We start from the raw sequence: 9369 nt of genomic DNA, 5'->3' as shown, positions 1-9369 counted from the left end.
CCGCTTCTCTAATTTTTGACCCTGCTTCCAACTTAGGACCAACGAGACAAAGTGAAGTATGGCTCCCCAACCAATCACACAGGATGTCCCATACCAACAACCTCCAATTAGGACATACCTGAAGCCTTTACATTTTCCAATATAAAGCCTTCCCACTGCTCTGACTGTCCTTGAGTCTCTGGCAAGCAACAGTGATGATGGCTGACTCCTTCACCAAAGCAAGCTCTAAATAAATAGACTTTTCTTGTTCTCATTTGAGTGGTCTTTGTTTATTTTCACAATTTGGAAATGATGGGAGGACGAATGAATGGCACAGTTGGATGCAACAGTGGATATGATGTGTCCCTGTCTGTCTCACTCACTGTCTCTCTCTCTCTCTCTCTCTCTCACTGTTGCTTGCCTTAGCCTTCCTCGAGGTATCTTCTCCTCTCTGGAGTCAGGCTTCTTCTTTTGTGCAAGTAGACAAAATACCAGGCTTACATGGTAACACTTAGGAACCAGAGCAGAAAAAAAATCTTTCCTCTCTTAACTTTTCCCACTGGAAATATCCTCACTGCCAGTGATATTGTGGCCACCCCCCCACCTCCTCCAGTCTGAATCCTGGCTTCAGCAGGATAACAGAAGAAGCACAGAGCTCCTGCTCCTAGAGAGCCAGTTCCTTCCCCAGCCCCAGCACTACCTGCCTTACCCTTACAGCCTGGTCAAGGCTCTGGTTAAGGTCACCAATGACCTCAATGTTTCCAACACTATTGTTAATTTATTTACATTCTTACATGATCCAAACTGACTGACCTTACCCTAGGAAACCACAGCTGATAATCTTGCTCCTTACTTCTTTAAGAAACTAAAAGCAATCAACAGAAAACTGCCTCATTTCCCTATCAGTAATTTTACCAACCTAGCCTCATCTGTACCATATACTCTGCCTCATGTAAATGACAAAAGACGAACTGTCCCTGACCCTAAGTCCAAACCCTCCACTTGATACTATTCCCATCCACTCTTACCTTCTGAAGGTCTTCGCCATTACAGTTATTCCCTCTGTGTCCTACCTCTTCAGTTTTCCCTTTGCTATAGGATCATTCCACCAGCATATATGTGTGATGTAATATTTCTTATTAAAAAGCAAAACAATACAAAAAGCAAAACAAAACCAAAACGTTCCCCTAACCCCACATCCATCATCCAACTATTACTCCATTTCTCTGCTCCCTGCAAGATTACTTACACTTTCTCTCCTCTTCTTCGACCCACTCTGTCTCTTTCAACGAAGTCTAATGTGACTTTTAATCTCTACTCTCCACTAAAACTGCTCTTGTCGAAGCCGAAAACCTTCACCATGCCAGATCCAATGTCAGCGCAGTCCTCAATTTTCATGACCTGTAGCATTATTTGCACAGTGAATCCCTCCCACCTTTTTAATTTTTTTAACATGTTTTTCATCAAATCCATGCTCTCCAGCTTTCTTCCTTGCTCAGACCTTTTCCTCCTCTTCCAGCCCACCTTGTAGAGCTAAATGATGCTCCAGGACTCCTTATTTGGCCTCCTTTCCAACTCATGGAGACTAATTATCTACATGATCTCTGATCCATCCAGTTCTGTCATTGGATGCCATCTACTCAGATGATGTCTACCTTTTCCTCTGAGCTCTGAACTTATACATCCACATGTCTACTTATATATCCAGTTCTCTACTTAATATTTCCTTTTGGATGTGTAACAGACATCCTTAAATTTAATATGACTCAAACTGACCTTCTGATTGTGTTCATTTAGACTGACACAAGGCTTCCCTCATTTCAGTTGATGACTCAGTCTAGATTCCATGCCAAATCTCAAATGAAGGAGAGTGTTATTACCAGAAAGGAGATGGAAAAGCCTGCAGGCCAAGACAAATTAATCATTTCCATACCCCACTACATAACCCAGTCCTCAACTATCCTTGCTACTCAGCAGAGAACTTAGTTAGCCTCCTATTCTACTGGGAAAAGTAATGTATGCACCAACCTTTACTCCTGCCTTCTAGTTCAAAGTGAGCTTTCCATCTCTGCCCTTGGTCCTGTTCCTTCACTTTTCCTCATTTGTGGTGCTCTATTGATAATCCTCTTTCCCTGCGCTTCAGCATTTTCCTCAGTGGGGCTTCCTTCCGTGTCTTCCCAGGGACTGCCTAAAATTTCATCCTGGAATAGCTGAGATATATTGGTCCAATTTTCTCATGAATGAGCTTAGAAAACTAAATAACCCTTAATTTTTTAATTTTATAGTAAATATTAGAAATATTTAACTCAAATTGAATAGAAACCAGTAGAAATAATCAACTTAAAATAGTGACAAAGTAAAAAATGTATGTGGAAAACTTCTAACAGATTTTTTTTTACTTAGGTATAGTTGACACACAATATTATATTAGTTTTAGATGTACGACATAGTGGTTCAACTTCTCTCTATATTACACTACGCTCACCACAGTGTAGCTACCATCGGTCATCATATATCACTTTTACAGTATCATTGACTATATTCCCTATGCTGTACCTTTTATTCCTGTGACATATTCATCCCATAAGTGGAAGCCTTAAAAGATTTTTTTAAACCTTATCTAAGAATTACATTTTGCTGTAAACCTAAAATTATCCTATGAAAAATAATCAAAATCATATGAAACTAACCACAACTAAAATATGACATGGTAAAAATTAAGTTTGACAGACAAATCAACCCTTCTTGACTAAATGTGAATCTGCAATATTTCACTGAGTAAATTAGGCCTGGTTGACATAGTTACCACAAAATATAATACAACAACTACACAACTATAAGCTGGCAAACTGTCCTTGTGAATTTTCCATGCAAAAGAATTGCTCTGAAGGAAAATAATTTTGGTAAAATAATAACAAAAATAGATAGTAATGGATTACTTTAACTATCTTGAAAATTGATGGAGGTATTAAGTTGGCTTTATGGAATTAGCTCCATACAATATGCTGTCAATTTTATCAAAGTGGAGATGACACTATTTTAAATGTTACATTCACAAATATAGAGAAGGAACATCCACAGAGTCAAGTTAGCAGGGTAAAACCATCCATTTGATTGGAACTACAGGACTGAAATATCCTTCCTAACCAGGTAGAGTTTGTACATCTCCCAGACCAGCCTCCTGCTTTGCTAACATTTTTGCAAGCAACCTTGCACTAAAATTACTACCAGAATGTAAGCCCCTCCAGGGAAAAGTTGTTGTTTTACCCACCTTTGTATCCACAGTGCCTAATAAAGCACCTAACACTTAAATGCTCCATGAGTGTCCAACAAAAATGAATACCTGAGAACAGGGCTTATCAAATTTAATGTACATCAGGCTTCTGGATATTAGAGCTGGTATCTCTGAGATTCTTTTGGTTTCTAGTTGTTTGTTATCTTGTGGGTGATAAATTCCTGCTAAAGTGGCAAATATCACATGATCCAAGCAAGAGTAAGAAGGGTGAGCAGTGACACATGCAACTGTCCCTTTTATAGGGAAAGCAAAAGCATCCCAAACAATTGTGCCATAGAATTTCACTGATGTCTCCTAGGTAGAGCTGTGTGTACGACCATCCCTCACTGCAAGGTCGACTGCAAGAGCAAATGTTAGCTTTTCTTGCCCTTCTGGTGAAAAGGGTAAGAGAAGAAGGATTGAGAAGGATTGTTGATTTAACCACACAAGAATGTCTGCCATACCACAATCTCAACAATTCCTCATCTACCCAGTTCCCCAAAGAATGAAAACAACAAGAGCAGCTCACCCTCCTACAGCATGTACTATGCGCCAAGGACGATTCTAAATGCAAATGTTTGGCACCTATTAATTTATTTAATCTTCACGACAACTCTGAGATTCTGCTATCTCTATTTTATAGGTGAAGAAACTGAGGCACATATAGAGTAAGTAGCTCCCCAAAGTCACTCATCTGGTGAGCAGCAGAGTCAAACTCACACGGTTCGGCTTCGGAGTTTATGTTCTTAACCCCTACAGTTCATGGATTCAAAAATAAACGAATGGTAAGTGAGCCCCTAAGTAGTCGCTGTCCAACACAGCAGTTGTCAGCTTTTATTGCACCATACAATGTCACCCAGTAAAATATACCTCCAAATACCTACCTTTATTTTTCAATCTCTCTTTGGAATGCAGCCCCAAGATGGAGTAACACTATTAATATGCATTAAAATTCAAAACTTGTCCTGTTGCCTGGTTTATTTTGGGTCTGGTTATTTTTCATCATACACCTTGGCACATGAACCCTGTCCAAACTGTAGGTCTGAAAGGAAAGTCTTGCAAATGAGGTCCCAAAACAACAGTAGACATGTCCTTATTATAGACCTGTCTTCCAAAATGGAGGATATATTCAAATTTCAGTAACACCAGGCCCCTGAGGTACCTCTAACAACTACAGATATTTATTCTAACTAGGATGTGTTCAGGAAGTTCAAATGTTCAAATGACTTCTCCCTGGAGATGTGCATGTAGCAATGAAAATAAGCAGGGGAAAATGATAAAAATAAGATTTACCTCCTTTGGAGAGTCTGAGTTTTCCCTCCCCAAATCACAGCTAAATGAGGTTATCTCTGAATTATTTCTCTCATGGAAATTTTAATATTAAAAACCAGGAAGGCATGCCATTTTTTTCAGTTGTGAAGATGAAGGGTTGTATACATTTTTAAATTAAAAGTAACTTTTTTCTTCTCCATGGGGCCCAGTGTGCAATGGCTGCAAACAGCAGCCTCCTTGGTAGTGTATGCAGCCTGTTGATTGTACAGGTTGCCCTAATGGACCTTGGAGACAGTTTTTTCCAGTGGACATTGAGGTTTGGCCTCACTCTTTCTCCAGTCTAGGCTCCAGACAGGTATGCGGGGTGCCTTTGGAAAGCCCCAGGGCACAGTGGCCAGGGTCCACATTGGCCAAGTCATCATGTCCATCCGCACCAAGTTGCAAAACAAGGAGCATGTGATTGAGGCCCTACATAGGGCCAAGTTCAAGTTCCCTGGCCACCAGAAAATCCACATTTCCAAGAAGTGGGGCTTTACTAAGTTTAATGCAGACAAATTTGAAGACATGGTGGCTGAAAAGTGGTTCATCCCAGACGGCTATGGGGTCAAATACATCCCTAATCGTGGCCCCTTGGACAAATGGCAGGCTCTGCACTCATGAGAACCTCAGCACTGCCCTTCCCCATTCATGCCCACCAATAAATGCTGCTTCCTGTCAGAAAAATAAATAACTTTGTTCTTTTTCTTACAACAAAAGTAATTATTCATCATAGAAAGCCTAACATAAAAGAGAAGAGAATTTTTAAAACTCACAATCACATCATCCATAGATAACCACTGTTGATATCTTGGTATATGATATATTCCCATATATAAATGGGATGCAATAAACCCCAGATGGTTTCTTATTAGGCTATAGATTCACAATTAATGTAATTAGACCAAATCAGGGTCAATTCTTTGCTTCCAGGCAGTGGCACTGGATACTCAACCTGAGGAAGCAAAGGAGGTATTGAATTGGAGGCAGAGAGCTGGTAGGAAGATAATCAGAGCAAAAAAGGGGACAAAACGTACTGAATTCCAGGCAAGGATCCATAATCGGGGACCAGACTCAAGAGAGGCAGGGCCAATCCCAGGTATACACAGAGAACCAGTGACATCTGATCTAGGACAGGGCAAGAGTAAAACTTTGGAAGTATGTTACAAACATAGTGATAGCATCAGATAGAGATATGGATCATGTCAAGAATTGCAGCTGATAAGCAGAAATGAACAACAGAATGGGACCTAGCCCTGAGACACATAGCACCAAGGCATTAAATGACCTATTGTCAACTTTCTGTGGCACACAGCAAAGGGACCTACGCAGCAAAACCAGGAATGGAGTGGGGTGAGAGTATCTCAGAGAAACATTAAAAAGGGACATTCACAGGGATGCCTGGGTGGCTTTGTCAGTTAAGTGGAGGACTCTTGATTTCAGCTCAGGTCATATTCTCACAGTCATGAGATCAAGCCCCATGTTGAGCTCAATATGGAGCATGGAACCTGCTTGGGATTCTCTCTCTTCCTCGCTCTCTGCCCCTCCCCCACTCACACTCACGCTTCCTCATTCTCTCTCTCTCTCTCTCTCTCTCTCAAAATAAATAAATAAAATTCACAAAAAAGACACAGACAAAAGGGAAATGTGGGTCACTTGTGTTACAGGGAGTGTGAAGTGGCTAGCCCTTCCACTTCTAGGTATGGGACAATCAAAGCTATTTCTAAACCCTGTTCAGTTGCCCTTTGTTGGTTCTGAGAGAAGAGCAGAGCAGAAAAACATGGCATTCATCCTGAACAGAGGAAAAACTGAGACCATCTGATGTGGGTTAATGGATAACAGCATCCAGACCATCTTCATGACTGCACTGAATGTGACAGTGGCAGTATTGTTATGTGGCATATTCTGATCACGGAAGTAGAATGTATACTGATTCATCATTTATCATGCTGCCTAGAATCTATGTCAGGTAAACTTGGCAAAATGCCATTACAGGCACACAGTATGCATATTCATCAGCCATGTCAATATGGAAGACTGATGAGCTGAACGTACTGGAACCAGCAAGAGTAGCCCCCTTCCTCCTCTAATGCCTTACCAGTGCCTTCTATCAACATCACTGTTCTTGCTGCAAAGAAGAATGTTTAAAGGATCCAGATCCATCATCTCAGAGCAAGTAATGAAGGATAGAGATGGAATTAAGAGGTTAGTAATAAATTAATAACTGACACAAATGCTCTTCAGAGGTCTATAGAATCTGAGTCTCTTTTTTTTATTTATCTTTCTGTTTGTTACTGTTGCTGCTATTATTATTTTAATGAAAACCACTCTATGCCTACAAAGATTTCTGTTGCCAAACATTTTTTTCAGGCACATTTCACAACCACCAGAACAGTAGTATCATCTCTAGCTCTTGAAATTTCACTATATTTCATCCTGAGGTATACAGACTCCAACCACTTCTTAATGCTTCCACCACTACTACCCTGGTCCAAGGTCTGAATTACTGTGGTAGCCTCCTGATTTCCCTGCTTCTACCCTTATGAATTTGTCCCTACAAACTATCCTCAACACAACAGTCAGTGGGATCCTCTTAAATATTTAAATCAGTTTGGGGCTCCTGGGTGGCTCAGTCAGTTAAGTGTCAGACTCTTGGTTTGGGCTCAGGTCATGATCTCATGGTTCATGGGTTCAAGCCCCACAGTGAGCTCCTCACTGGCAGCACAAAGGCTGCTTGGGATTCTCTGTCTCTCTTTCTCTCTCTCTCTTTCTCTCTCTCTCTCTCTCTGTCCCTCCCCTGTTTGAGTTCTCTCTCTTGCTCTCTCAAAATAAATAAATAAACATTTTAAAAACCTAGATCAATTTAAGTCACTCATCTCCTCAAAATCCTTCCATGACTCTCAATACTGCTCAGAGTAAAATCCAAAGTCTCAGAAAGGCCAACTATGGCCCTACAATGATCTTCCCTAACCCCACTAGAGTGTATCTCTGAGAGGGTAGGGATTTTTGTCAGTTTTATTTATTGCCATATTGCTCATACCTAGAACAATGCCTGGCACACAGAATATATATTTGTTAAATAAACAAATGCCTCACACCTAGAACTGCCTCACCTCTGAACTTGATTTTTGTGACATAATACATTTCTTCATTGATGGAACCCAGCTTGAACAAGGATATCATGTTATTTGTAGCCAACCAACTCCTAATTAGTAAAATACACTACTCTATCTAATCCCAGGAAATCAGCCCAGTAGAACTTACTAGATACTACTGCTTTCTGGAAGAAGGAAAGGAGGGAGAGAGGAAGAAAAGAGAAAAGAAAAGAAAAACCATTAAGTTGACCCAAACATCTATCAAAAATTCAGCCAATGGATACTTTATTTTCCAATAAAAAGTGTTTTCTGTAGCCCCGGGCTATTAATGAGGAGTTCAGAATCCCAAAGCAAGATGAGGAAGGAAGAACTAATGGAACAGAATGTTAAATATTCAGACAATGTATTCTTTTCTTTCCTTTTCTTTTCATTCCAAATATGCACTTCTACTCCACCTAAAACATTTTTATTAGACTTACTTGATGCTTCTATTATAAATAAAAGACAATAGGTATTAATTCTATTGTCTTTGATTGATCTCCACAAATAAATGTCGTTCTCAGTTCTGCTTATACAACCATTCCACTTGCCACTGTACAATATGCATACAACCAATTCAACACACTTAACAAATACTAATCATAATGAATGCATGAGAGTCATAACTTTCCTCTGTGCAACTACTAGTTCAAGTCAATTAAAAGTCTAAGAATGGAGGGGCATCCCGGTGGCTCAGTTGGTTAGGCTTCCGGCCCTTTTTTTTTTTTTTTAATGTTTATTTATTTTGGGGAGAGAGACAGAGTGTGAGCAGGAGAGGGTCGGAGAGAGAGGGAGACACAGAATCCGAAGCAGGCTCCAGGCTCTGAGCTGTCAGCATAGACCCCGATGCGGGGCTCGAACCCATGAACCATGAGATCATGACCTGAGCCAAAGTCAGACGCTCAACGGACTGAGCCACCCAGGCACCCCCTTCTAGCTCTTGATTTCAGCTCAGGTCCTGATCTTGCAGTTCACAGGATCTTGCCCTGACTGTATGGAGCCTGTTTGGGATTCTCTCTTTCTCCCTCTCTCTCTGCCCCTCCCCTGCTTGCACTCTCTCCTTCTCTCAAAAATAAATAAACTCTAAAAAATAAAATAAAATAAAAGTCTAGGAATGGAGACCAAAATGGAGACTTATTACCTTCTATAGAGGTGGTAGGAGAAAAGAATATTAGCTACTTGAAGTCATTCATTCATTCAATTAATAATTATTGAATACTTACAATGGGCTCTAATGTAGAAGACAAACATGGCCCCTGCCCTTGTAGAGTTTATAGTCCAGAGAAGGGTCACCAAAACTTTTCTTTAAGGAGCCAGATAGTAAATATTTTAGATTTTCAGTCGATGAGGTCACATATTCTCCATTCTAGCATGTAGGCATCCACAGACAACACATAAATAAACAACTGTGACAATATCTTCAGGTTGTACAAAACAGGTGCAGGCCCAGATATGGTCTGTGAACAAAGTTTGCAGATCTTTGGTCTACTAGACCAGAAATATGAATCAAATAACCCCTTAAACGGGTATAGAACTGCACACTGTGATAAATGCTACGAAGACAGTTACAGGGTCAATAGCATAACAAGGAAACCTAACCTAGTCTGGGGAGGCTAGTATAGATATCCCTCCAGAGAGAAGATGTAACTGAGGTGAAGTTGTCAGCTAGGTGAA

At 40.4% G+C, this 9369-nt stretch overlaps 1 non-coding gene across 1 annotated transcript; it reads left to right on the top strand.

The window, feature by feature from the left end:
• The first annotated feature begins 4686 nt into the window (after positions 1-4686).
• LOC122232345 lies at positions 4687-4822 on the top strand. Its single transcript, XR_006209702.1, has one exon. It is a non-coding gene; the product is annotated as a small nucleolar RNA SNORA70 (small nucleolar RNA).
• The last annotated feature ends 4547 nt before the right edge of the window (positions 4823-9369 follow it).

Source organism: Panthera tigris, chromosome A1 (genome assembly GCF_018350195.1).
Source record: "Panthera tigris isolate Pti1 chromosome A1, P.tigris_Pti1_mat1.1, whole genome shotgun sequence".
NCBI lineage: Eukaryota > Metazoa > Chordata > Mammalia > Carnivora > Felidae > Panthera > Panthera tigris.
This window is presented reverse-complemented; position numbering and strand designations above follow the sequence as displayed.